The sequence below is a fragment of the Equus asinus genome, chromosome 9 (assembly GCF_041296235.1).
Source record: "Equus asinus isolate D_3611 breed Donkey chromosome 9, EquAss-T2T_v2, whole genome shotgun sequence".
NCBI lineage: Eukaryota > Metazoa > Chordata > Mammalia > Perissodactyla > Equidae > Equus > Equus asinus.
Genome location: NC_091798.1, coordinates 40,952,480 through 40,972,240, shown reverse-complemented (window position 1 = coordinate 40,972,240; position 19,761 = coordinate 40,952,480). Strand labels below are relative to the sequence as shown.

The following is a 19,761-nucleotide window of genomic DNA, read 5'->3' as shown; positions in this document are numbered from 1 at the left end:
TGCCATCTCTCTATTATTGCGTCCTAATTTCTCTGCTTTAGGCTAACTAAACAATGCACCATTTCCTGTCTAAGCATCCTACTTTCCCTCTTCTATGGCTTTCTCATGCTGTTCTGGTAGATTGCCCTGCCTTCTTCTATACCCACCTAGATCCTCTACTATTATTCAAGACCCAGCCCAAAAGCCACTTCCTCCAGAAGGCTTCTCTGATCTCCCCAACTGGAGAGTATTGCTCTCCCCTTTGAACTCCTAATGCCCTGGATCACAGGACTCTAATCACTTTACTATATATATACTATATATATATATATATATATATATAGTATATATATATTGTATATGTATTGATTATATTATTTTTCCCAATTATTCACTTCTTCTCTCTGTAAAAGTATTATAAATTGCCACGAATTGCCATGTGACTTTCAATACCTCCCTGTGGGAAAAGGATACTTCACTACCACATTGTTATCAGGTTTGGTCATGTGACTTGCTTTGGCCAATCAATAGAAGTGAATAGAGAATAGACGTGATCAGAGCAGAAACTTTAGGAGCCATCACCGTATCCTCTTTGCCCTCTGCCACAAGATCGGCATGCATGAGAATGAAAATGACTCTTGGAGTAGAGACAAAGCTAACCTGAAGCTGATGAGCAAGAAATAAACATCTGCTGTTATAAACCAAAAAGATTTTGGGTTTGTTTGTTATCACAACATAACTTGGCAAAAGCTGACTAATACAGCTTTACTAAACTGCAAGCTCCTTCGTGGGGAAGATCAAGTCTAATTCATGATTTGTCTCTTCTTCTTCATGAACCCAGTACAGAGCCTCACTTAGAGACTCAGTAACTGTTTACTGAGTGAACAAATAAACAAATCCATCATTTACTAAGTCCTACTGTAATAGTCCCTCACCTTGCGTAGTGCTATGCAATCCACAGTGCAATTTCACAGACACTGTCTCATTGGGCCTGAAGACAATCCTGTGAGAACAGTGGCAGGTAGTGGACCACCATTGCTTTTTCTCTGTCTAACATCCCTGTTTTTAATGGGGAACTACCTCTCCTCAACTCCATGTGGTTCTGTTGGGGCTGCCGGTCATGACACCCCTCCAGTCACAGGGGTAACCATGTGACCCAAGTCTGCTCGATTCCAGTATCTCATCCTATGGATGCAGTGATTGGCCCAGAGATAGGCATATGACCTAAATAGGGCCACTCAGAGCCCTTTCCTGAGAGGAAGTGCAGATCCAGAAGAAAGATGTCTAGAAAGAGTCCTAAGTATGAATGGGAAATCTCTGGAGGACACTTACTGTTCTGTATTCCTCCTATACTCCTCTAATATGTTTGCTTTCCCACTCTTCAAAACTTCTACTCCAGGGCCGTCCTGGTGGCGCAGCAGTTAAGTTCGCACGTTCTGTTTCTTGGCGGCCCGGGGTTCGCTGGTTTGGATCCCAGGTGCGGACATGGCACCACTTGGCACGCCATGCTGTGGTAGGCGTCCCACATATAAAGTGGAGGAAGATGGGCACAGATGTTAGCTCAGGGCCAGTCTTCCTCAGCAAAAAGAGGAGGATTGGCAGCAGTTAGCTCAGGGCTAATCTTCCTCAAAAAAAAAAAAACTTCTGGGGCCGGCCCGGTGGCGCAGCGGTTGAGTTCGCACGTTCCGCTTCTCGGTGGCCCGGGGTTCGCTGGTTCGGATCCCGGGTGCGGACATGGCACTGCTTGGCAGCCATGCTGTGGTAGGCGTCCCACGTATAAACTAGGGGAGGATGGGCACGGATGTTGGCTCGGAGCCAGGCTTCCTCAGCAAAAAGAGGAGGACTGGCAGTAGTTAGCTGAGGGCTAATCTTCCTCTAAAAAAAACAAAAAACAAAAAACAAAAACAAAACTTCTACTCCAGGGGCTGGCCCCGTGGCCGAGTGGTATAGTTCACGACTTCGCTTCAGCGGTCCAGGGTTTTGCCAGTTCGGATCCTGGGCGTGGACCTAGCACCACTGATCAGGCCATGCTGAGGCAGCGTCCCACATAACACAACCAGAGGGACCTGCAACTAGAATATACAACTATGTACTGGGGGGCTTGGGGGAGAAGAAGAAGAAAAAAAAAGAGTGGCAACAGATGTTAGCTCACATTCCAATCTTTAAAAAAAAATAAAAAACTTCTACTCCATAACTTCTCATGTCTCTTCAAATATCTTTAACTCTCTTCACCCCTCACTTTCAGCTGATGACCTTGCCTCATTCCTAATGGATAAAAAAGAAGCAATTAAATAGGTGCTCCCTCATTTTCCCAGCACTAATTCTATTTACCTACCTGTACGTGGACTCGCATGATCTACTTTATACAGTGGATTGCGTGCTTCTGCTCCCATTACTGGCCAACTGCTCCACTAGAAAATGCTCCACATCATACAAATATTCTCTCATTTATTCCAGCTTTAAAACATAAGTAAACAACCCTCCCGTTACCCCACATTCCCTTCTATCGTCACTCAATTTTTCTACTGTGCTTCAGAGCAAAACATCTTGAAAGAGTTGTATGTAGTTGCTGTCTCCACTTTCTCCCTCACAGTCTCTCTTCAGCCCCTCCAGGTGGGCTTCCATCCCTACCACTCCTGAAATTAATCGTTTTAGAATCACCAATGGTGAGCATGCTGCCAGGTTTGAAAGCTACTTCTCAACAAGGTTGACTGCTGCTTCCATCTTGAAACACAATCTCCACTTGGCTTCTAGGAAACCACACTCTGCTGGTTTTCTACCTCACTGAGCACTTCTCAGTCTCCTATGCTGACTCCTTCTCCTCTATGAACCACTAAATATTGGACAGTCTCAGATCTCAACCTAGCAGCTCTTCTTTTCTCTATCTACATCTAGTCCCATGGCTGGTTTTCTATGACTGCCAAATTAATATCTCCAAATTAAGTCTCTCCTCTGAACTTATGCCTTGTATACCTATCAGCCCACTTGACTTCCCCTTGATGTCTGTTATAGGTTGAATTGTGTCTCCCAAAAAAATATGTTGAAATCCTAATCTCTTGTACCCGTGAATATGACCTTATTTGAAAAATAAGGTCTTTGTAGATATAATCAAGTTAAGATGAGGTCATAATGGGTTAGAGTGGGCCCTAAACCCAATATGACTGATGTCCTTGTAAGACGAGGAGAAGACATAGAGACAGAGAGACACACAGGGAGAGTGTCATGTGAAGATGGAGGCAGAGATTGGAGTGATATGTTTGCAAGCCAAGGATTGCTGGCAGCCACCAGCAGCTAGGAGAGAGACATGGAACAGATTCTTCCTCAGAGCACCCATAAGGAACCAACCCTACTAACACCTAGATTTTGGACTTCTGGCCTCCAGAACTATGAAAAGATAAACTTCTGTTGTTTCAAGCCACTCAGTTTGTGGTCATTTATTACAGCAGCCCTAGGAAACAAATATATCTAATTGGCATCTCAAATTTGACACTGCTAGAGCAGAACTCTTATCCCCTCCATGCCCAAACCTGCTCCTCCTCTAGCCTTTCCCCCAAACCCTCCTTCTACCCTGACCCCTGGTCTCCTTGCCATTCAGTAACCAGAGTGTTCTTTTAAAAACATATGGTAAAAAGAAAAAAAGAAAACATAAGTTAGATCATCTCCCTCTGTTGTTTAAAACCCTCCAAAGGCTTCCCACAATCCTTTGAATACCATAAAAATTCCATATCTTGGCCTTGAAGATCCTTCATGATCTGGTCCCTGCCTCCTTCTGGGTTGTCATCTCTTACTGTTCCCTTCCTGGCTCACTGCTCTCTACCCACACTGGCTTCCTTCTGTTCCTTGAACAAGTTCCTTTCTAAATTAGGGCCTCTGCCTGGAGCTGCCCCATCCACAGATCTGCCCATGACTGACCTTTCTTGACCTCCTGACATACAGAGCCCCATCTCTACCACACCACTAGGTTTTATTTTCTTCAGGGGAGAGCATGTCCCTGCATCCTGAGTCCCTGGTTCCAGTCCCTGTGGCCTTGGTTCTGGGTTTCCTTTGACCCTTTGCTTAGAATCCTCCCCAAGTTGGTGGGTCCATGCATTCAATTTTTGCTTAAGAATTTAGGGAGGTTTCTGACACTTTCAGTAGAAAAAGTCCCCCTTAATCAAGATCTGAGTTCAGTCTCTGCAGAGGACCCCACCCCAAGGAAAGCTGCTCATAAGTCCAGGCCCTGCCTGTGCAAGAAGCCCTGCTGGCTTTAGATTAGCTTCTTCAAACTTTCCATCCTGTGATGGGAAAAGGCCATTTCCAGCTTCCACCAAGGGTAGAAGGAGGCAGAGCTCACAATTTATCTCCCAAATGCCATCACTGCACCAAAAATCTATCACCGAGTTTCCCTGATCCCAGCCTCCTCACAGACTGAGGTGGAAGCAAAGCAAGACAGAGAATTCTGGAAGGGAGGAACCTCAGGGATGTGTTTGTGTGATCTGCAGTTTGCTACCATCTCCAAAGAGTTCAAAGGAGCTCTGCAGCTCTGCATGTCCTCTTGTGGATGATGATCACAGTTGCATTCACAGAGCATGTTCTGGATGCCAAGCTCTGCGCTAGGACTTTAATAATAATAACACATCAGGGCCGGTCCGGTGGCACAGCGGTTAAGTGCGCACGTTTCGCTTCAGCAGCCTGGGGTTTGCTGGTTCGGATCCGAGGTGCGGCCATGGCACTGCTTGGCAAGCCATGCTGTGGCAGGCATCCCACATATAAAGTAGAGGAAGATGGGCACAGATGTTAGCTCAGGGCCAGGCTTCCTCAGCAAAAAAGAGGAGGACTGGTAGTAGTTAGCTCAGGGCTAATCTTCCTCAAAAGAAAAAAAAAATCAACTGCTGCCTTTGGGGTGTACAGTCTCTGGACCAGGCACAGGGCTAGGCCCTCTAGAAGCATTATAGCATCTAGTTCTGACAACAGTTCTCTGAGGTAGGCATTAGCATCCCCACCTAGCAGATAAAGAAACAGGCTCAGTGAGCAGAAGGGGCTTGCCAGGTGGCTTCTGCTGCAAAGCTGTGATGATCCTTCTACACAGCATTGCCTCTGTCTAAACCTCCGGGCACCTGATTCCCAGCATAAGAAGAACCTGTGACTAAATGCAAGTACTGGGACCTACAACCCTCCTGTTCCAGCCAATTTGTCACCAGAGTGAGGACTGCCAGTTCAGGAATCTGACCCTCAAGGAAGGTGCCCCCAGCCCTTCTACAGCTATGCTTCAGAGGGAGATACCAAGGCCTGAGTCCCTTCCCTGGGAATTCCCTTGCAGAGACTGTCCTTGGAATAACATAAGGCAGAAATCTGAGCTAGACTGCCCAAGGGGCTGATTCCTGCTGGCCGCCACAGGCAATTTGCCTCTGCAGCAAGGGTGAGCTTGGAGCGAGCCCCAGCAGGAGCTTTTCCAGATAGAGACAGGCCTAGCAGATAGAAGCTGCCAGGATGGGACAAGTAGCATGTATAGAAGGCCCCTGAGGGTGGAAGTCTGGGAAAGGAATGCAATGGGCATCTGTCACTAAGAGAATGATTCCTAAGACCTCCTCCCAGGGAGGTCTTAGCATCGCAACCTGAGACTATGAATCAGGGATGAGGCCACATTAGTGAAAGGCCTGCAGCCTGATCCTCTATAGAAGATGGCGAGGCCATTGGTGTAGCATATGTCATAGCCTAGAACTCAGCAGAGATTTGGTGGGCAAGAGTCAGGAGCCTCACGCTGTACACTGACACAATCCTGAGGATCCCAGGAGAGTCAGACATGGCATGTTGGCAATCGCAGCCTTTAAAGACATGGATTCCAACCTCCTTATTGCACAGATGGAGAAACCACGACCCAGGTCGGAGAAGCGACCTGCTCAAGGTCCCCCAGCAAATGGATGATGGAGCTGGCACCTCCCACACTTCTGTAACTTCAGGTGAGAAAACCCCCATCTCTTCCTTGCTCTAGCACTGAAAACAGAACATGGAATATAGGAGGGGAACAGTATTTAGCCTCACTGCTTTGGGAGGGCCCATGTGTCTGAGCCCGTTCGACGCCCCTGAGTATCCCTGGAAAGCCAAATTGGCATCCTGAGTTGTGTGGATGGGGTTCATGCTTGTCCCAGTCACACACCAGCCCACCTCCAAATGCAGAAGGGTGTTCCCCAAGCCCCTGGGCACGGCGTCTTTGCATGTGATTTTCCTCTGATGATATCTTGTTTTGCCAACTAAATTAAGACTATGACAGAGAACAGAGACTACCTCTAGCAGTTTAGTTCAATTAAGATTTCACATCAACAAATTAAAATGCATCCTTACCGTCTGCAAAGTAAATCTGCCTGCATTTAGGAGGAGGCTCTGGCATTTGCTGATCAGGCACCTAGCCTACGTGAGCTGAATGTCAAAGAGGACCCACCCCTTCTGGGACTGGTTTGGGGGTTCAAGGTCGGAGTTTATCTCCAAAGACTTACAGCTTCTGGGCCAGGGCTTCCCAGTTATGGCTGTGAGGACTAGGCTGAACCTTCGATGGAGTTTTCACTGGTCCTCCGTAAAATGACAAAAATGAGAAGAATGTAGTCACGTTTCCCATAAAACTAAGTCAATTCAAACTAAAGGATTGTCGGCAAATACCTTTTGAGTGCCTAATTTGTCAGTCACTCTTCAATGGACTGAGGATACAGCAATGAACAAATAGACAAAAATCCTGGCTCTCCTGGAGCTTTTTTTTTCTTGTGGGGGAGAGACAGACAATAAACAAGACAAGTAAGTGAAATGTGCAATAAGTTAGAGAGTGATAAGAGCTATGGAGAGAAATAAAGCTGGGAATGTGGAGGGCAGAGGGATTTGTGATTTTAAATAGGGCCGTTGGGAAAGCTTCCATGAGAAGGTGACAACTGAGTCAAGACTGCAAGACCGAAAAAGGTGAGGGAGTGAGCCATGCAGATTTGGGGATGGGGGAGGCAGTACCCTGAGCAGAGGGATGCCGAGCACAAAGACTAATGCAGGATTGTGGGTGGTGTGTGGCTGGAGCTGTGTGAACAGGAGGGAGAGGAGGAGGAGGAGGGGAGGTTGGAGGAACAGGACTGTAGGCCTCTAGGCCATTGCAGCGACTTTGGATCATTGAGTGAATAGGAAGCCAGCCCAGGGTTGGATAAGAGAAGAGGCAAGCTCTGTCTTAGATTTTAACAGGATGGCTGTGGTTGCTGTGTGGAGCACAGAGAGAAGGGAGGCAAAGTTGGGAGCAGAGAGCCCAGTCAGGAGACTATTGTGGGTTTTTTTTTTTTTTGTAGGAAGACTGGCCCTGAGCTAACATCCATGCCCATCTTCCTTTACTTTATATGTGGGACGCCCACCATAGCATGGATTGCCAAGCAGTGCCATGTCCATACCCGGAATCCAAACCAGTGAACCCCAGGGTGCCGAAGCGGAATGTGCAAACTTAACTGCTGCACCACCAGGCCAGCCCCAGGAGACTATTGTGGTAACTGAAGTGGGGTACAGTGGTGGCCAGAGCCATAGCCGAGGAGCTGAAGGAGACATTGGCTCAAAATGTTTGAAATCAGTAACATCCTATAAAATTCAGTATGTAAAGTTAGCACCCTCTTGAGATCTTTGCCAAAAGGCAATTCCATGGCTGCTTAGCCATGGGAAATCGTGACAGGGCCCTCAAGTCCTTAAGAGCAGCACATAGACCACCCACAATGTGGTGCTCCAAAAAGTGGACCTTTTCCTCTGTAAAATGAGATGGATAATCTTTTCTTTCTAGAGAAGGCAGGTAAAGGGTGTTTTCCCCATTGAAAATTAGAATACAGAACCTGAGAGAATGCAGGCCCCATGAGGACAGTTACTGTGCTCACATGCTGTTCTCACATGTTCCCCAATAGCTACTTCAAGGCCCAGGACATGGTTATCCCCAAAATAATTGTTGAACAAATAAATGAGTATCCTTTCTCCCATGTTTTAGGTAGGAATTTGAACAGTTTTAATAACAAACTCTGAACATGTATATCGTTTTTTTTTTTTAACTCAGAGAGCTGTTCTGTGGGGATTTTTTTTTTGCTTTTGTTTATTTTCTTTGAACATAAAGAGCTATCATGGGGCTGGCCCGGTGGCACAGTGGTTAAGTTTGCGCGTTCCACTTCTTGGCGGCCAGGGGTTCGCAGGTTCGGATCCCTGGTGCGGACATGGCACCACTTGGCACATCATGCTGTGGTAGGCGTCCCACGTATAAAGTAGAGGAAGATGGGCACAACGTTAGCTCAGGGCGAGGCTTCCTCAGCAAAAAAGAGCAGGACTGGCAGTAGTTAGCTCAGGGCTAATCTTCCTCAAAAAAAAAAAAAGTTATCATTACATAGGATTTGGGTAGCTTGAGGGTTGTTTCTGCATCTCTCCCTTTTTCTTCTTTCCTCTGTTTCCTTTCTCCTTCTTCCTCTGTAATCTTAGTTGACCATCATGTAAAACTGAATAGAGTTTTCTGCTTCCTATGTCTACTATTTAAAGTGGATAAGTAGAATGTTTTTGATGTCTCTCTCTTAGAAAAACTCAACGACTAAATTAAATTCTTTTTTACTTATGTAACTCTCAATTGATTTTTCTCTCCCTGTATGTCAGAATCCCCACTCTCTGAGCCTAAGAAGCTAATATCACTTCCTGGTGAGAAGGAAAACACACCCAACATGGAACTCTGGACTTCCCACCATTTCAAACTTCTCCTCTATTTAACTTGCTTGGTAATTTGCATAGATCTACATATGTTATGCAATCAGCTTGCTCTCCTTTTACATTTAAGCCTAAAATAATTTTGCTTTTATGATGTTTTTCTTCTCTACTGCCTTCTTTATTTCTCACTGGTCCTGAGATTTAGATTTTTGTAAAAGGAATTGATGAAAGGCCAAAGATCCAGACACGTTACCTAAACAGCCATGGGGGAGAGGGAGAGTGGGGAGCAGCAGGGTGAGATTGTCTCTGGGATTCATTTATTTGCTCATGAGATGTCTTTTGAGCACGTACTATGTGCTAGGCTCTGTGCTAGGTGCTAAGAATACAGGAGTGAGGGGCTGGCCTGGTGGCGTGGTGGTTAAGTTCATGTGCTTCTGCTTTGGCGGCCTGGTGTTTATGGGTTCGGATCCCAGGCATAGACCTACACACTGCTCATCAAGCCACACTGTGGCAGGGTCCCACCTATAAAATAGAGGAAGATTGCCACAGATGTTAGCTCAGGGACAATCTTCCTCAAGCAAACAGAGGGAGATTGGCAACAAATGTTAGCTTAGGGCCAATCTTCCTCAAAAAAAAAAAAAAGAATACAGGAGTGAGCAAGCTAGGCACAGTTTTTATTCACATGGAGCTTATGCTCTGAGGAAAATAGACAATAAACAAGTAAACACATAAATAAAAACATGATTTCTGATACTAATAAGTGCTAAAATGAAAACACAGTGACTGGAAAACTGGTTTAAATTAGGTAGTTCATAGAAAGTCTCTCTGGAATAGTGACATTTGAGCTGAGGCCTGAATGATAAGAAGGAGACAATCATGTGTACATCTGGTGGAAAAGTGTCCCAGACAGCAGGCATAGCCCTGAAATGAGAGCGAGCTTGGAGGGTTTGAGGAACAGAAAGGAGGTGTATCATTTAGAATGCTTTCAGTAGAAAGAAAGAGAAGTTGCCCCAATTCAAAATAGAGCAAAAAGAAGGAATTTTATTACCTCACATAAAGACGCCTAGGGGCAGAGAAGGTAGGGTTCTAAGGCTGGTTAGTTTAGCAAATCAACATGATCTAGGCCCAGACTATTTCCTTCTTTCTGCTCAGCCATCGTCTTGAGTTGGCTTCCTTCCATATGCCAAGATGGCTGCCAAAGCTCCAACATCATACAATTTCTGCATCCTCAGTGTCTAGAGGCAGAGAGGAAGAGATTAAACCCTTCTCTTTTCAGAACAAGGAAACTCTTCCCTTGACCTGCACAGATTTCCATTCACATCTCATAACATAGCAAAATTTCGCCACGTGCCCATTCCTAAACTGGTCATTAGCAAGGGGAACAAATGACTTAGATTGGTTTAGAGTTGGGCAGGGGAGGGGCCTAGCTTCTACTAAACTTCACTGAAGAACCAGTGCTCTCAATTTCTGACAAAAACCAGGCTTCTGTGAGCAAGGAAGAAGTGGAGAACGGCTGGCTATAAGTTGGTACTCAAGAATATCAGCCACAGGAGGCCAGCATGGCTGAAGCACTGATCTAAGAGGAGCTTATGGAGATGGAATTGAGGGAATGAAGAGCTTGTTTTAAGTTCTTCAAATGTAACCTTTCGGAACTGCATAAGTCCCTATAGTCTTTACCCCATTTTGCACCAGTTACTCTCTCCAGCGCTGTCTCCCCACATCGATCCCCCACAAGGAGTCATCCTACCTCTGGGTGTGGAGTTACAGAAAGACTGCCCAGCTCAGGTGTCAGACACTGACTCTAAAACTAGATTATGACACTGGGAAGTCACTTTCCTTCCTTAAGTCTTGGTTTCATTATCCATAGAAATGACACAGTAACATTTGTCCTGATAGCCCTTCAGGGAGGTTGTAAGGATCAAATGAGAGAGTATCTGCATGTCCTTTGAAAACTATACAGTGCTAAGTTATTATTATTGCTACTGCTGTCATTCGTCTTCCGTGAGAAACAAAGGGGTTTAAATTTTGAGTAGTCACATTCTCCAGCTCCTTGGATAGGGACAGCTATCGTTTTGGAAATCTGCGTGCTCTGAGGGGGTAAGGAGGGCTGCCTTGAGCACCCTTTTGCCCTTCCTTCCCCAAGACTTTTCCTCAGCATCCCCCAGCCCCCGAGCAGCCTTCTGTGCTTCACATTAGAGATGTTCTTAGAAACAGGCTGGGCTGATGTTCAATAAAATGTAAGCCAAAGCCGGCTGAGTTATTATCCTTTTTTCTTGATACAAAGAGTGGATGTATTTTCATTACTGGCAGTGCTTTTAGCTGGTGCGGACAATTAAGCCCTGGAAATGCAGCAATCCATTTCACGCTGAGAGAACATTTGAGGGATGACTCTCACCAAACACCCAACCCCCAGGGGAGCCAAAAACATGACCACTGTGCCCCAAAATTAAAAGCCACAGAGTTCTTGTGGTCATAAGGTAAAGCAGCCCTCAGCTGCCCCCGAGCAATTTGCCTGACAGCGGAATGCTGCTGTTGCTGCTGCTGCTGGCATGAAAGCTGTGGCCCTGACGCTTCTCCTCCACATCCCTCAAGACCCTCCTCAGCCATCCTCTTCTCTGTTCTCACCATCTCTTGGGAAGGCAGGCAGGGAGGAGCTCCATGTTTCGGGCAGCTGCTTCCACCAAATGTTACCTTTTAGGTTCAGAACTACTTCTTGGCTTTTCTTCATAATTTTTTTTTCCTTTTTCTCCCCAAAGTAGCCCCAGTACATAGTGTGTATTTTTAGCTGTGGGTCCTTCTAGTTGTTGCATGTAGGATGCCGCTTCAGCGTGGCTTGATGAGCGGTGCCATGTGGGCGTCCAGGATCCGATTGGTGAAACCCTGGGCCACCGAAGCAGAGAGCGCGAACTTAGCCACTCGGCCACACAGGGCCGGCTCCATCTTCATAATTCTTTGATCATCTCCCTCACGCCTCAGGCCAGAGAGAATCGGTTCTCTGAGACCAACAAAGCTGTCCATCCCAAAGCTACTAGATCAATGGAAAAACCCTCCTCTAGGACAGGACAAATCTTCTCCCACCTCCCTGCTTCCCTCCCTTCTTTCTTTCTCTTTCAGTTGTTTCTTTCTTTCTTTCTTTCTTTCTTTCTTTTTTAAATGGTGAATTAGCAGCTCTAATTTCCAGCCCCTAGAGGCAGAGGTGGGATGACCACTCCCCACCTTCCCCACCCCAACCCAAACTGAGGGGGAGAGTCTTAAATTGCAGATTCTCGGAAGCTACAAATTTGCTGGTAGTGTGGCTTATCTGGCTACACATCTGCCTCCTCCCTTATACTAAGAGCAACTAAGGGACAGGAATTTTCCCCACCTCCTTCGTCTCTGCATCTCCTGCAGCCAGCACAGTGCCTGAGACGATTAGCTCTCAGATGTTTGATGAATGAATGAATGAATAAAGCCACCTCTGTGTGAGTCTATTTCTCATGGCTTTATCTCTTTGTTCTGTTCAACACCCACAGCTCCCCCCAGCATAACTCAGAAAGTGGAAATTACTTCAGAGATGCAGGGACTGAGTATCAGTGGACTGATAGGGATCTGATACATTATTACAATTTTTTTCTTAAACCACTTAAGCTGTTTTCCTCCTGTTTACTGTTAGAAGGGATCCCAAATCAGTTGTGAACTTTCACCTGCCTTGAGGGAGTAAGAAGAGAGGGCTGGGGTGTTGTCCAACCTTATTATCTTCTCCATTACTCAGGCGTATTCCCCTGAGCTTTTGCATGATTTTATTTTAATGCTGTTATTTGTATTAGGCGAGTCTCCAGCTCAGCCAGGCCAAAAAAGGAGGTGGAGGCACCAGGGAAGAGCTGATGGAAAAATAAATACGTTGAGGGTTCATGATGATCTGACCATGGCTTTAATATGAATCAAATTTGCTCTAACCTGCTTTCCCACAGTCAGCATTTCTGCTAGAAATAATTTGTAATTATCAAACTAGGGTTAGGCAAGAAGGCTCCTTGCAAAGGACTTTGATATGATTAAGAAAAGGCTTGGAAATATAATTTGCATGGTTCTTGTCCTCTCTGCCAATGACATTCCTGGAGAAGGCGCCTTGTCTTTCCTGGCAGGAGAAATTCCAAGGGCAGATAGGAGCTGGGGACCAGACTTCAGAGTCACTGGGCCTGCTGCTCCAAGGCTGGCCCAAGAAGAAGATGTTTTCCTGGAACAATGAGGCTGAGAGATTTCCCATCTCAGCATTCAAGAACTGAGAATCAGTGAGTGGCTCAGAGTGGAAAAGTGCCGGGTACATGCTGACCAACAGCTGTGCCCAGCACTTCAGCATGAAGACCCTTTAGTAACGGCCCAGCACCCAGTATGGGTCATTCCAGGGGAGTTCTGGTCTCACCCCTGGCTGAGAAATAGTGACAGACCTCTCTACTCCTTCTCACATCTTAACCCTTCAGCTCTGCAGCAGCTGAGCCAGAGGAGGACAAAAGTTAAGCAAAGGTACACTGAAAAATACAAAATATTGTTGAAAGAAATTAAAGAAAACCTAAATAAATGGAAAGACATCCCATGTTCATGGAAGACTCAATATCCTTAAGATGGCAATATTCTCCAACTTAATCTACAAATTCAACTCAATTCCTATCAAAATCCCAGCTATCTCACAACAATAAAACAGCTGAACAAACTGAAAATCAACAACTTTTCTTAGATCCATCAACTTTTTCTTAGAGGCCACAGGACTAACTCCCACCCTGAAAACTGGAGAGACAGGTGAATACAGAGACTACAGATCAGTTTACCTGAAGCAGAAGCGGCTGGAGCCAGGAACCAGTAGGAATGAAGTACTGATATATGCTATCAGTATATAGTATATAGCAAGTATAGATGAACCTTGAAAATATGCTAAGTGAAAGAAGTCAGTCACAAAAGACCACACATTATATGATTCCCTTGATATGAAATATCCAGAATAGGCAAATCCATAAGGACAGGAAGTAGATTAGTGGTAGCCAGGCCTGGGGTGAGTGGGAAATGAGGAGTGACTGCTTATGGATACAGGGTTTCTTTCTGGGGTGATGCAAGTGTTCTAGTGTTAGAAAACGGTGATGGTTGCACAACTCTGTGAATATATTAAAAACCGCTGAATTGTACATTTTAAAATATTGAGTATTATGTTATGTGAATTATATCTCGATTAAAAAACAGCAGTTAAGCAAAGATGATTTGGGAAGGGAAGTCCAAATTTCCCTTCAGATTTAGCATGCAGACCATTTTCGAGAACTAGAGTCTTTGTGGGTCATTTTCCTGCTGACCAACCCAGGCTTTGACAATCCTTTTCCCAGCCCTCCACAAGGCACTCCCTTGGGTTTTGCTGATTTGATAAGAGGAAGTCTGGAAAATGGAAGGAAAGAGAGTGAGGAAGGGGCCTGAAGGGGGCCCCTGAAGGGGGATGCTTGAAATGCGACCCCAGAGCTTTGTGATCCCAGCCCACTGTTCTGCAGGAGGCCAGCTCCTCCATGAAGTCTCCCTGGTTTTTTCTTTCACTAAAGCATTTCATCCAACATACACCATTGTAACCCATAGACCTCACACTGGATCCTTTACTGCTTTGTTGCTTTGTAGGCTCTCTTTTCCATAGAGAGCTATTTTACTTGTTCCATATATGTGTCCCCTTTACATTGACACCACAACCTCCTCCAGGGCAGGACCCCTTTCTTGGTATCACAGACCTTTAATTCAGGAAAGAACTTTGGGCATCACCTGGCCCTCCATTCCTAATTTAAATCTAGCCCAACCATCAGACTCTTGGGTTTATCCAAGTCTCCCAGCCTCCTGGGATCATCCTTCTTTCCATGTTCAGCTAGAAGGACTCACCTCATGCTGCCCCTCGCCCCGAAGTACAATAGTAGATCTCATGTCTTGAATTCTATGTTTTTGAGAATTCTTGAGGGGCAGTAGTGTGTAGAGTTTAAGAGAATGGCTTTGGAGACTGGGTTTACGTCCCAGCTTTGTCACTTACTAGTGGTGTGACCTTGGATAAGTTATTTAACTTCTCTGTGCCTCAGTTTCCTTGTATATAAAATGAGGACAGTCAAAGCTCCTCCTTTGTAGGGTTGGTATGAGCATTAAATGAGTTACCAGAGATATACAAATATAAAGCACTTAGAACTGTACCTGCCACTCTGTAAGTGCTATAAAAATATTTGCTCTTATTACTTGTTTCTGCTGAGTTATTGACCTACTGTGTGCTTCATCCCCTTCTCCTCTCATGGTGCCAGCATCTCTTCACTCGCCAAAGCATCCCTGATTCAAGGCTATGTGTGGCAGACTTTCACTAAAAGCTTGAGGGAAACAGTAGGGGCCACATATGACACAGCCAAGAACTTAAAATTGTGTCTTAGGCATCGTTGTTATTTAAAGTCTCCTGGTCATTGCTGCCACTAGGCATCTCTCAGCCACTGTCCAACTTTTCTTCTCTAATGCCAGCTTGCTGCCTTGCTATGTACACCCATTTTTTATCAACACCTCACATGTCCTCTCTTTCCCCCAGACCCTCACCCTGGAAACTCAAGATTTCCTATGGAGAAATTCTGCTCTCTTGCTGAACTTCACTGCTTGAGGGGGGCAGGAGACAGGGGGAGTGGCAGGGAGATTTATCTTTTTTTTTTTTTTTTTGAGGAAGATTAGCCCTGAGCTAACATCTGCTGCCAATCCTCTTGTTTTTGCCGAGGAAGACTGTCCCTGAGCTACCATCCATGCCCGTCTTCCTCTACTTTATATGTGGGACACCTGCCACAGCATGGCTTGCCAAGCAGTGCTATGTCCGCACCCGGGATCCGAACCGGCGAACCCCAGGCTGCCGAAGTGGAACGTGCGCACTTAACGGCTGCACCACCAGGCCAGCCCCAGATTTATCTTTTAAAAGTGGCAGACCTTGGAGGTAGGTTCCTAATAAAGACAGTTCTGTCGCTACGAGGAATTGAGGAGGCCCGGTGGGGGCCAGGGACACCCTCAAGCTTTCCCAGATAGGGAGAAGTTACCATCTCCCCAAGGAAAGCATTGCACTTCTAGCAAAAGCTACATAAAGCCCACACTGCACAAAGCACTAGCCAAAGAGCAGCATAAGTAAAACCAGCTTCTTTGTGCTACTTGCCCTGTATACGCATAATTTGTTACGGAGGCCCAGATGATCAGGGAGTTATTGTTTTCCAGGGAGGGTCGGAGGTGATATTTTAGCCCATTAAGGCTACTGCTTCCCAAGGCCTGATTTTCCTCTGGCACTGCATTGAACTTTTTCTCTAGCTGCCAAGGAAGGCAAGATTTCAGCTGAAGGTAATTTATGTTAATTTTTTCCCTTTCTGGTCCATTAACTTTTGTGATGTTAATATATCTTACACGAGGCCTCCTTATTGCACAAGCTGCTGCATCTGTTGGGTGCTGCAGGGCCGGTGCTGCAGGGCTGGTGCTGGGGCGCCTACAGGCACAACATCCAAGGCCCTGTGCCTGCCCTCCCTCCACCACCTAGGGACTCTCCACTGTCAAGGGAGTTGGGGGGTAGCGGGGGAGCTGGCTCCCATCTACTCAGATGAAAGTTAATGGTTCCCTGCAGTGGTGCCCCTGGAAGATCTGGGAGGGCAACGCTGCCAACAAAAACCGTCCCTGAACAGCGTCTTTGGAGTTCCTTCTGGCCACCCCTCTTCCAAACCCAGTTTGATAGAATGCTAGTGGGGGATATCCTGAAAGGAGGCTAGGGTGGAATAAACTGAGCAACACACGTCTCATGAACACCTGTGACATGTGCTTTGGGGATCAAAAGAGGAATAAAAAATACTTCCTGCCCTTTAAGTGCTTTTCCTCTGGTTGGGGGACGGGGGAGAGGGTGGACGTACCCAAGTACAGTCAGTTCTAAGGTGACAGGTATGCTCCGAAAAATCCTGGAGCCTTGCAAAATCCCTCAGGGCTTATGGGAAAAAATGGAGTTGGGGGCACAACAGTGAAAACCTTACCAGTGACGCATTAAAACAAGATAAAAAACTAATAAAAATGGTAGCACAGCTTTACAGATGTTAAATCGTTAAGAGAAGCATAAATACTATAGTAAATATGACACTTTGATTTGAAAAAGACCTGAAGTTTGCTTGTAGAAGTGGATGTCAGAAGAGTTGGGGCTTGTGAGTTATTGTGAAGTGGCAGAAGGAGGGTTATCTGACATTTTATGGGAAGTTTTAATACCCATTGCAGATGGCGTGGTTCTTCTGAAGTAGCTCAGTTCTCCACATGTGTTATGTGTAGTGTTTGTGTGTGTTTTGTGTATTTCTATATGGCTTGGTTCACGTGGGGGCATTTTTCTGCACTCACCTAGTGTTTCTTGTAGAAGAAGTGGTACACAAGCAAATGTGAAATTTGCATTTTTACTTATATTGTTCCCTAAAATATCAATCACTGTGGACCAAATTCACTTTTACAAAACAAGTCTTATAGAAGTGTAAGACACTATCTTTGTATATATATATATATATATATACACACACACACCAAATTCTATAATATAGGTTTGTAACAGGATAATTTATTAAGATACTAATTCATTTGTTCTCTCTCCTTTTTCTTCCTCTTCCCCATTCCAAGAAGGTGGCCAAGTCCTTTGTAATTCTTTCCTTGGGGACATTTGCAGAACTGAAAACACACAGTCATTCAATCAATTAATTGACATTCATGAGTCTCTCCTATGCACCAGGCAGGGTTCTAGGCACAAGGGAATAGAGCACTAAACAAAATCACAGAGCCTTTGTCTTCGTGGAGCATGGGCCTAGTGGGAGAGGCAGACATAAACAAATGAATCTGTAATAGAATATCAGGCAGTGAGAAGTGCTGTAGAGAAATACAGAGCAGAATAAGTGGCTAGAGAGTGACTGAGGGTGGAGGGAAAGGACATGACTCTTTTTTCAGATGGGGTAGTCATGGGAGAGGAGACATTTGAGCAGAGCTCTAAATGAAGTGATCATGGTCAGGTCTGTGGATTTGGTGGGTTTTTTTTTGTAAGTATAATGGGAAGTCATTGGAGCATTTTGAGCAGGTGACAGACATGATCTGACTGAAGTGTTAAAAGGCTCACTCTAGATCAGAGCTGTCCGATAGAACTTTCTTCAATAACGAAAATGTTTCACGTCTGCTCTGTCCAATATAGTAGCCATTGGCCACATGTGGCTACTGAGCATTTGAAATGTGGAAAGTATGACTAAGGGAATGAAATTTTAATTATTTAATTTTAATTAATTTAAAATTACATTTAAATAGCCACATATGGCTAGTGGCTACTGTATTAGTGCAGTTCTAAGTGTTGTGTATAAAATAGACTAAAAGGGAATGAGAATTGAAGAAGGAAGAGGAGTTGGGAGTGCAATAGTCCAAACAAGCGGTGATGGGCGCTTGGACTGAGGCAGTAGCAGGGAAGGTAGTGAGAAGTAGCTAGATTCTGGATATATTTTGAAGGTAGAGGCAATAGGCTGATGGATTGAATATTATAAAGTGTAAGAGAAAGAAAGGAATTGGAAATAATTCTTAAGTTTTTGGCTTGCAGTTGAATGAACAGTTTCATTGCCTGCCATGGGGAATAATGGGGAATGAACAGAAAGTTTCCTTTTTGTCTTGTTTTGTTTTTTCCCTCAAACATTGATGGGACTGTACTAGGGTCCTAGACTGAGTGGGAAAGAGGAGGGTACCCTGGAGAGCAGGCAGATTGGGAAGAAATCTTAAGCCAAGAGTCTTCCAAGCTGTGCAGATCTGAGCCCCACTGCTTGGCAGTACCTCCAAGGGAGTATTCTAGAGAGGCTGGACCCCCAAGAAGCTCCTGCTGCAAGTCTGGCCCCAAAGCAGCAGAACTTCCTGATAAAAGGACCGGTGGGGGCTGGGGAAGGCTGGCCCAGTGGTGCAGCCATTGAGTGCGCAGGTTCCGCTTTGGCAGCCTGGGGTCTGCCAGTTCGGATCCTGGGTGTGGACACGGCACTGCTCATCAAGCCATGCTGTGGTAGGCATCCCACATATAAAGTAGAGGAAGATGGGCACGAATGTTAGCTCAGGGCTAGTCTTCCTCACCAAAAAGAAGAGGATTGGCAGATTTTAGCTCAGGGCTGATCTTCCTCAAAAAAAAAAAAAAAAAAAGACTGGTGGGCTGGGATGATGGATGTGTCAGTGGTGGCCTGTGTGGCTGACATGTGGAAGAACCTCCCTGACCCGGCCTGCGACACTGAACTTCATGAGGATGGGCGAAATGGCTGGCCATCAGTGTTCTGCCAGCCTGGAGAGATGAGTATTTGGAGTCATCTTGAAGAGAATTTAAAGAGAAAGAAGTGTAGTACTTGAGAAGCATTGTGGACAAGCTGATGTTTAGGCTTGGCCCTGAGGGAGATGTTAGGAAAGGTGGGTGCTTCTATAGCCTACATTCCAGATTCTGAGTCCAACAGTCAACATTCAGAGTTTCTTCTGGGACCTTCTGGTATAAAAGATTCTTTCATTCAGGTCATTCTATAAACACGGTAGAGATAACTTTTAATCTTTTCCTTTTTCATTTTGAAGAGGGTCGGGGGTCACACACTGGGATATCTGTACCAAGGTGAGGATAACAAATACTTCTCTCCAGCAGTAGGTAAAATAAAGAATGCAGAGTAAACAAATCTGGGTTTGAATTCCAGATTCCTCCCATATTGCCATGTGATTTGGTGCAATTAGCTTCAGTTAATTAATTACTTTTTTCTGAGCCTCAGTTTACTCATTCATAAAGTGAGATCTGACAGGTTTAAAACGAGGAATATCTTGCATGGCACCTGACACAATAATAGGTCAGTAAATGCTAATTTCCCTTCCCTGTGGAATTGGCCAAATCTGCTCCTAGTGGCTTTGGCCCCATAACCCTCTTGCAGTGTGCTGCCCAACGTCTCCTCTGCTTGACCTGGAGTGTCCACGGCTTGCACACATCCCTTCATGGCTTTTTCTCCCCTGCGTTAATTCTAAGTGTCTGCTTCTTATTAAAGCAAAATTCTCTCTTTGCCTAGTACCTTGTGATCTGAAAAAGCAGCTGTAAATAGAAGGTGTGCTCCCTGTGACGCAGCACCATTGGCA

The 19,761-nt window shown here is 45.4% G+C and overlaps 1 protein-coding gene and 1 long non-coding RNA gene across 5 annotated transcripts in view; one reads left to right on the top strand and one right to left on the bottom strand.

The window, feature by feature from the left end:
- Nucleotides 1-19,761, top strand: part of CTNNA1 (catenin alpha 1) — a 311,563-nt gene that overhangs the window by 83,318 nt on the left and 208,484 nt on the right. For 2 of the 4 annotated variants that reach the window (XM_070518127.1, XM_070518128.1), the window contains one exon: nt 5,821-5,918. The exons of the other annotated variants lie outside the window; for them this stretch is intronic. The gene's annotated coding sequence lies outside the window, so the exon portion shown is untranslated. The remainder of the gene's footprint in view (nt 1-5,820; nt 5,919-19,761) is intronic. 4 annotated transcript variants of the gene reach the window in all.
- Nucleotides 1-19,761, bottom strand: part of LOC139046263 (uncharacterized) — a 47,862-nt gene that overhangs the window by 1,113 nt on the left and 26,988 nt on the right. Inside the window, exon 3 of the long non-coding RNA XR_011506104.1 lies at nt 1,312-2,244. This is a non-coding gene — a long non-coding RNA (uncharacterized lncRNA). The remainder of the gene's footprint in view (nt 1-1,311; nt 2,245-19,761) is intronic.